The sequence below is a fragment of the Trichechus manatus genome, unplaced genomic scaffold (assembly GCF_000243295.1).
Source record: "Trichechus manatus latirostris isolate Lorelei unplaced genomic scaffold, TriManLat1.0 scaffold00025, whole genome shotgun sequence".
Taxonomy (NCBI): domain Eukaryota; kingdom Metazoa; phylum Chordata; class Mammalia; order Sirenia; family Trichechidae; genus Trichechus; species Trichechus manatus.
Genome location: NW_004443961.1, coordinates 20,572,022 through 20,580,646, shown reverse-complemented (window position 1 = coordinate 20,580,646; position 8,625 = coordinate 20,572,022).

Genomic DNA, 8,625 nt, shown 5'->3' with positions numbered 1-8,625 from the left:
CCAAATTTGGAAAGATTTCAATAAACAAAATTCATGAATCAGTTTTAGGAAATCCACACATGATGCTGATTTTATATTATAAATATTGATATTATATGCTACTTGGAACCATTTACTCAAGAGATATATCAATGAGTACTGTAAATCGCATATATTTGTTAAAACAAAATACCATTTCTCCAGATAACGTTTCAAAATCTGAAGATGCGTCATTTAATTTTTCATATCTTCCTTTCACACGTGAATTATGATGTCTTTAATCCCCTGAATTCCAATTAAATATGCACTTTTCCCATAATAATTGATACTCTCATCTGGTGATTCAAACATTTCTAATTTTTTAAATTTTTCTCTTATTTTCAAATCCAGTAATTATATCTCCTGCTAAAGTTTCACATTCATCAAACATATTTTCAAAGTTATTTTCTCTCATATGTTTTAAGCAAAGCCCTGTTAAGTATGAAATAGTCATATTTTTACTTGGACAGCTTTATTTTTTCCACTTGGTTCAAAAAATCATCCCACATAGATAAGTTGCATAAAAAATTGTGGTCTATTTGCATGAAGATGCCTTTTGTTTAGCGTAATGTAAGTTTGCATTTGATATTATGTGTATACTACCTGATGAATGACTTTATGTGCTAATGGTTGCTTTGATTTTGATGCCCACCAGATATTCTTAGGTGTCTTGATAGCAAACATGAGAATATCCCATCTACTGGTTGAATCCACAAAATATGTATATCTCCTTTTACAATACAAAAATATCCTATTTTAAGTCACAGAAGGAGAATTTTTGCATATTCTGATTATGAGCTGAGCAAGGTACAAATCTGGCATAATCATATTTTGGGGGGTAATGATTTTTCCACCCTTACAAACACCTGCAACCTTTGCTCCATTATCATATACCTGGCCAGTAATATTTTTATGTATCATCTTTTTCCAGTTGATTAATAATTTTGTAGACTAGATCATATCCAAATTTTTCTGTCATTTAAATAATGTCGATAAAAATTTCTTCTATTGTTAAGACATCATTCTTAATGCGAACATACCTAATGAGCTGACATATTTGTTCATGATGGCCTAAATCTGTTGTCCAATCAAAAAGCATTTTACTGCTTCTCAATAGTGTTACAGGTCTAACATAATTTCCTAGTAGTATTATAAATTCATTTGAATTTTATTACACAAATAAGATAAAGATCCCTTTTGTATTATTAGCTATATGATTAGCTATCTTGATATTATAACAACATATAAGTTCAACTAACATTCCAGGGTTTGAGCTTACAGTACTATTCTGTGATCTTCCAAGAAGCAAATTGTTTTTCTGCATAAAATATAACCATCTAAAAATCGCTCGCAAAATTTTCTTGGCATTTTTGTTTCTCTGATTTATCACTTTTTATAAAGCATCATTTAGTAAATGTCATAATTGAATAATTTTATTAAACCTTCTGTTTACAGCAGCACTAGGTACCTAAGACACACACACACAGTTAGCAGAGCTAGCATGAGGGATACTTCCTGTAGTGTGCCTCCACCTAATTTTGGGCAGGTCAGTTAGCAACTCCTTTGTGTGTGCACATCCTGTCTGATAGCCTCAGTCCATGTGTGTCTCTGGAGAAAATAGCCAGGTGTGGCTTATATGACCCACAACCAGTCTTTCAGCACCTTTAAACCACCACTTCTCTCTTGATGAGTTGTCTTTGGCTGTGGGAGCATGAGAAAGGTTACTGTCCTGAGAGTCACCTCCTCTGAGTTCTTCAGTCCTGGATTTTCCACCTATTTGGTTACTCATCCTCTCTGAAATTCAAGTTGGGAGAATCAAATAAAAAGATGAATGTGCAATATTATTAAATATGTAATAAAAAGGAGACATTCCTCTTCCCAGGCTTTGCTTGCTTTGTAACTGTGAACCTCTCTGAAAGGCATTACTTCAGTAGGCCCTGGATCTGGAAGCTAAGGCAGGGTGAAGAGACTGGAGTAGAGCCGGGATAAGCTACACTGTCTCCCCTTCTCTAGGTGGAAGTGGTACAACAGGTGCTTCTGGTGGCTCTTTTCTCTATTTATTTCATGGAGACTCCTTTTTGGTGACTTCACTTCTTTGTGGCTCTTTTTTTTCAGAAATAACTTCATTAAGCTCGTTAATGGCATTGAATCAGACGACATGGATGTGGAGGAATACAAAGAGTCATTTAGAATGTTTGGCCATGTTGGCTACAATGGACTGAGTAATGATCCAAAGTGAGCCCAGGAAAACTGTACTCTTGTCATGAGTCACAGGACCTACTTCCAGTGTGGATTCTATGGGTGGTGCAAATGGTTAACACGCTCTGCTGCTAACCAAAAGGTTAGAGGTTCACATCCAGCTAGAGGCACCTCAGAAAAAAGTCCTGGTGATCTATTTCTGAAAAATCAGCCATTGAAAACCCTATGCAGCACAGTTCTACTCTGATACATGAGTCAGAACCCATGAGTCAGAATCAACTCAACAGCAAATGGCACTGACACCTCTGGTGCATGAGCTATGTGTGTCCCTGAAGGAAGAGATGTCTCATGTCTCTACCAAGCACAAAAAAAAAAAAAAAAAAATCATGGGGAGCACCTCAACCCTAATAGGCCAACTCTACACCAAGACCAAGATCCTGCAGTGTCAAAAAATGGCTGACAGGAGAGCACCAAGGCCGCTGAACCCAAAAAGGGAGATGCCAATCCCAAAAGCATCCCTGCAGGCATTATCTTAGTGCTCAAAGACAAGCCCCAACTCTGTACTACTGCCAAGATGGCACCAGTGTGTTCTACAGTGTCCTTGTCAGTTATAAACAAGAAGAATCTGTGTGTGTGTGTGTGTGTGTGTGCACGCACACATGCACATACACGTTTGCATGTTTGGCAGAGATGGGTAGGGGGAATCATGATTAGTGACAATAGAAATATTCCCATTTCTTCCCACTTGCTAGGTTCTTTGTTTCCCCTCTTCACTGGTTTCCTTCCTTTTCCATACGCTTAGCCTCCAAAATTTTTCCTTGCTAACTGCCTCATTTTCCTGCAGGTGCTGTGTGCCTGTTGCTTGAACCATCCCATCATTAAAAACTGTATGATCCCTTTACCCTGTAATGATGTCATCTGCCAGGCACCATGTAGATCCTCCATAGAGACTGGCTTCCCTTTTCCAAGGTACTCACTCAATGGGTAGAATTCATTATTGAATTCAAAATTTGTTTCAAGACAGTGAACCCAACAGACACAGCAGATCCTTAAGTAGCAATTAATTTGTTCCTTGGCCCTACCTCATCCATCCTGTGATCCACTTGAGCAATATCACCCAAACATCACCCTCCTAAAACTTACCCACCTCTGTATCCACTAGAGAGTGGCTGTTTTCAGAATTAGTCTGTCTTTTGGTGGGTGGGAGATTAAGCACATTGACTCAGGCCATGGTTTAATTTTTATGTCCGTAGCTTGGAATCCAGCTCCCTTCCAGTGGCTAGACAGTGAGCTGAGAGCTACTTGAATATATATGGTGACTTCTCTCACAAGCCTAATAAAAATATGTTCTCCTTCCACTACCAGGTTGGTTAAGGCCTTACACCTGCTCTTGCCTTTTGCCTCCTCTTGCCTCTGCCTGCTAAGCCACAAACTGAGACAGGACTTCTACATTCCCTGTTGCTCCAGATCCTGTTACACGAGAAGAAGAAAGAGAAAAAGTGGTCAATTGTGTACTTTCATTAAGCCTAAGCTAAGAATTGGGAAGCAGTGCTGATCTCCCCAGCCCTTATCAGGAATGGAAGAGGGCCTTGGGGTTGGGTGGAAGCCATTCTTCACCAGCACAGTTAGAGTCATAGGCATTGCTTCTAACCCTTCTGAACTCCGGGCTCCCAAACCCAAGTTCCATTTTTAGGATATGTGAAGTTTATTGTCTCTTAGTGTTTCTAGAGTCTGAGGAGGAAATTTTTGGCTTTATGAGGCCAGTGTAACCCCAAGCATCCCAACCCATGGCTGAGTAGAGTTCAGTGTTGTGATGGAGCAGGGGAAGAGCTGACGAGTCAGGTCCTATGCATGAATTTTCTCATTTTTTTAATCCACTGAATATTTTGTCTTGTGGTTGGTTGTTTTTGTTTTTTGGAGTTTTGGGGTTGGTGGGTTTTTTTTTTTTTTTTTTTTTTTGGTATTTGTATTTTAAAAGGCAGTATTCAGAAAGACAAATGAAGTGACCTGAGGTGGTAGTGAGTGTGAAATGCTACTGTCAAACTCCCTCTCTAACCCTTCTCAGCTTTGAGAAGTTAAAGTCAGCTCTCAGTAAGAGCTGAAGCCAACCTCTTTTTTTCTCTAAGCCCCAGTTCCTAGGATATGCTAAATTTCCCCTACCTGCAGCAGAGACAAAACAGCCTCCTCGTAGAAAAACAAATATTTTGAGGAAGAATAAGTATTACTGATTTTGAGTAAAAGAAACCATCCTCTTTAGAGGATGTATAATGTGAAAGATCAATGCGTTTTCTCTAGCCATATGGAAGAATGACTTTGAAAGAAATGTTGCTGGGAGTAGGGGATGGGCTCTTCCACCTTTCTCTTCCTTTCCCAAGGAACAACACCCAAGATACAGACCCTGGGATAGGTGTAAGAATGGCCTAGTATCCTTGGCCCAGATTGTCAGGGCTTGGTTGGTGATATAGGTTCCATGGGCAACTTGGAAAGGGGATGTTTTTGTCTTTTCCTCCTTTTCAGTATGTGAAAGCACTGAAAGAAATGCTTCATCTTGTGTCTGAAGTATTCTTTGGTGGAGCCTGTGGCAGGAACTGGGGCTTCTCGTACCTAGGAGCTTCTGCTAATTGCCTCTCCTGAGCAGGAGGACTCTTCTCCCTGGGATAGATGGTCTCCATTCCTGCATCCTCTATTTCGTCTTCTCCTACTAAGGGTCTCCTAGGGTCCTGTCTCTATATTGTTGTTTATGAATTTTTGTCCTATTTGCTGTCCTCTCCAGTCTAAGGGACCTGCAAGTCTATGAGCAGATTAGAGGGGGACCCTCTCATGGCCATGTAGCCCTCTTCGCCCGCAGGTGAGGGTGCAAGGAAAGAGATATCCAGGCCAGAGACTGAATATTTTGTAATCACTTCTTCTCCCTGGCCTACTTGAGGGTTTTCTTCAAGGAGCATTGCAGGCATGGCTATGGAGTCAGCTCTGGAAATGGGTAGATGAGGAATAAAAGGCAGCCTGGGGAAGAGATCAGGATTGAGTCTCACTCATGTTTAAGTGTTTTATATTCAAGGGCCTCAAAGAGTGAGCTCCATCTCTAGTACACCCAAAACCATCTAATATGAGTTTCTAAAATCTGTCAGGGACCTGGATGAAGAAAAGTAAACTCCTGAGTGGGATCCTGATAATATTCCTGACACAATGAAGGAGCCACATTTCTGGTTTTTAAGTGGGTATGGAACTTCCCAGTATGGAGCAATGTAGAGAGGGTAGCAATCCCCACAGTATTGATCTTCCCCATCTTGTTTCCCAAGTGTTTTCAGGAACTTGTGGTCTAGGTTCTCACCTGGCCTCTTGATAATATGTCTGTGTGTGACTCACTAAGCCACATTTTGTCTCTTTCTCAGAGCCACCACATGTAAAGCTACCCTCCAAAGGGAGTCTGAACAGGTTCCCAAAAGAGACAATGGGTAAAAAAGTGCATCGAGGAGAACAATGAAGATAGACCAGCCAGGCAGACCTGGGAAAAGGTCACATTTCCTCATACCTCTGACTTGATGATACTCACAAAGATGTCCTTTCACATTCTGTTCCCTGTAGTTCTCCCTCTTATGTCAACCCCATGCTGCACTGGGGCCCTGGGATTTCATAGGACAACCTATGAAGAGGGATTCCTGAAATAATGAGGAGAATTACGTTTTCTGAAGAGAAAGTAGGTCTAGTGCCACATTAGCACCTTTCAGGTGAGCTCTCCAAACTAGGAATACAGCAGCGTGGGTTACATCAAGTGAAGGTAGGAGCAAAGAGATCTTGTAGGAGGCTAAGTAGAATGTTCCATTGGGAATAGACTCAAAATTAGACTGAATGCCCAGGAATTAAGATTCAAGTTGAAAGAGTCAATGACAGTAATGGTAAGGTCCACTTATGTATAGAAGTGTGTCATTGTAAAGTATTTTCACGTACATTACCCCAGGTGATCATCACAACAACCCCATGAGGTGTGCAGGTCAGATGCACTCTTAAACGAGGAATCTGAAACTTAGGGAATAAACTTGTTTAAAATCAGTACACAAAAATTTTGCCTCCAGAACAACCAATAATTCTTCAACTGTGTCTCACACTGTCACCTGGTGGATAAGATCCATTGCCCAGCTCCAACATTATCTCCCATGGAGGGACAGAGCATAGATTAGAAGTTTCCCAGGCTCTGATTTCCTTGCTTCCTTGCTATGAGTTATCTCTGAGAGTACTTACTGTTTTCTGAGGAAGACTGACTCCGGGAAGTGACTTCATTAGCAATTGTGGACCTAGACCTTATTGAAAGGAGAAATTAAGTTTAAACCTGGGATATCCCAGGGTTGAATAGCAGAACTTTACTTTTTAAATTCTTGTTGCTGCTTATGCACTGATGCCAAAAGACCAAAAACGAGGGAGAGAGTGAGCCAGTGAATAAGTGAGTGAGAATTTGGGACATATTTCTTGCTGTCATTCTAATGAAGCAGTAGACATTTATTGATGAATAGTGTGACTTTGTATGTAGACTTAATTGTAATCTCTATTGTTTCCATGTTATTCATTTTTAAAGATTGGTACATTACTGATTCTTCTGTGTCATATTCAAATAAAGAAGTGTTTTGTGCATGTAGATTTCAATGTTTCAGACAGTGGACCTCTACTGAAAAGGGGCACAAACTCTGATCTTCAGGTATATCTGTGCTCCATTCTATAGGATTCTTCTCCCTGAGGTCAGATGGGTTAGTATCTGACCCAAGTCTTTCAGAAGCTCAGCTTGCTGTCTGTGTTCAACCTGACACAACAGAGAAGGTTGGCGCAAAGACATCGAGGTAGGAAGACAGCTGGTGAACAAGTGTTGAGGGCCTATTCTCCTCAGTGACCAGAACTCTCTTAAGCCAGCTCATAGGTCTGAATCTAGGTTTTTACGTTTTACCCTGGGACCCTCTACCACACCTAAGTATATGTCTGTAGGTTTTAGGTATAAACCCTGGTCCCCACTCTTCTCCTTGCCCTCCCCCCACCTGTGGTCATAGATTGATGATGTTCTAATCTCTACCTAGAGTTCCCATTCTTGACGTCTCTCCATTCCAAAATTGATTTAGGAAAGTGGGAATAAGAAAATGAAAAGCAAGATTAAATCTTTTTTGTGGGCTGGACTTTAGGTTTTCTTATGTGATTGATGTCTATGTTTTTCTCAAAGATTGGCAAATCTGGACACCACTGAATGCAGTAACATGAAGGACGATTCCAACTACATACCAATAGTGAAACCAAAGCCCCAGGGCTCACTAAAACACAGATTAAATGAAGCAAAATTGTCCATCATCCAAAGCACGTTGCTGCCTAAGACAACTCACAACAGAGAATGTATGCTTCAGCTGAGTTCCAAGCCAGCATCATAGCATTATAGAATAGTCACAAAGGGTTCTTGACTGGGAAGGATTGGGGAAAAGAAGAAGATAAACTCAAGGCCGCTACACTACCGTCCAGCCTAGTGGATCCCAACAACCCTCATGGGCACTGGATCCCTTTTGCTTGCCATTCCGACTTTCCAGTAACCGAGCATATTATATATACACAAAACACACACTACACACGTACAGTTGATTCTTATTATTTGCAGTAGTTATGTTCTATAAAGTCACTGTGAACACTGAATTAGAGAATACAGAACCATCGTTCCAAGGGAAATATAGAGTTAGGTTCCTGGGAGTGTCTGTTAGCAACATTTGCACCAACGAATCAATATACAACCTTGTTTTATGTGCATTTCTATTTAAAGGCATTTAATAAATGTTGAGTCATTAATATTTAATTCATAGCTAACAGCATCATAACTCATGTCTGAACAAAGCTTAACACGTATTTTTTAATAATTCTCTTATTTTTTTTATTGTTGTAGTTAATTGAAGTTTACATTTCAAGTTAGTCTCCCATACAAAATTTTATACATACATTGTTATGCGACCCTAATTGCTCACCCAATTCTGCGACAGCACATTCCTCCTTTCCGCCCCTGATTCCCCATGTCCATTCAACCAGCTCCTAACCCTCTCTGCCTTCCCATCTCATCTCTGGACAGAAGCTGCCCCTTTGATCTCTTGTATCTACTTGACTAAGAGGCACACTCTTCATGAGAATCACTTTATGTCCCACAGTCCAGTCCAATCCCTGTTTGAAAAGTTGGCCTCGGAAATTGTTTTAGTTCTGGGCTGATACAGAGTCCAGAGGCCATCCTTTCCAGGGTACCTCCAGTCTTAGTCAGACCATTAAGTCTGGTCTTCTCACTAGAATTTGAGTTCTGCACCCCACCTTTCTGCTGCTCCATCAGGGACTGTCTGTTGTGTTCCCTGAAAGGGCAGTCATTTGTGGTAGCCGGGCACCATCTAGTTCTTCTGGTCTCAGGCT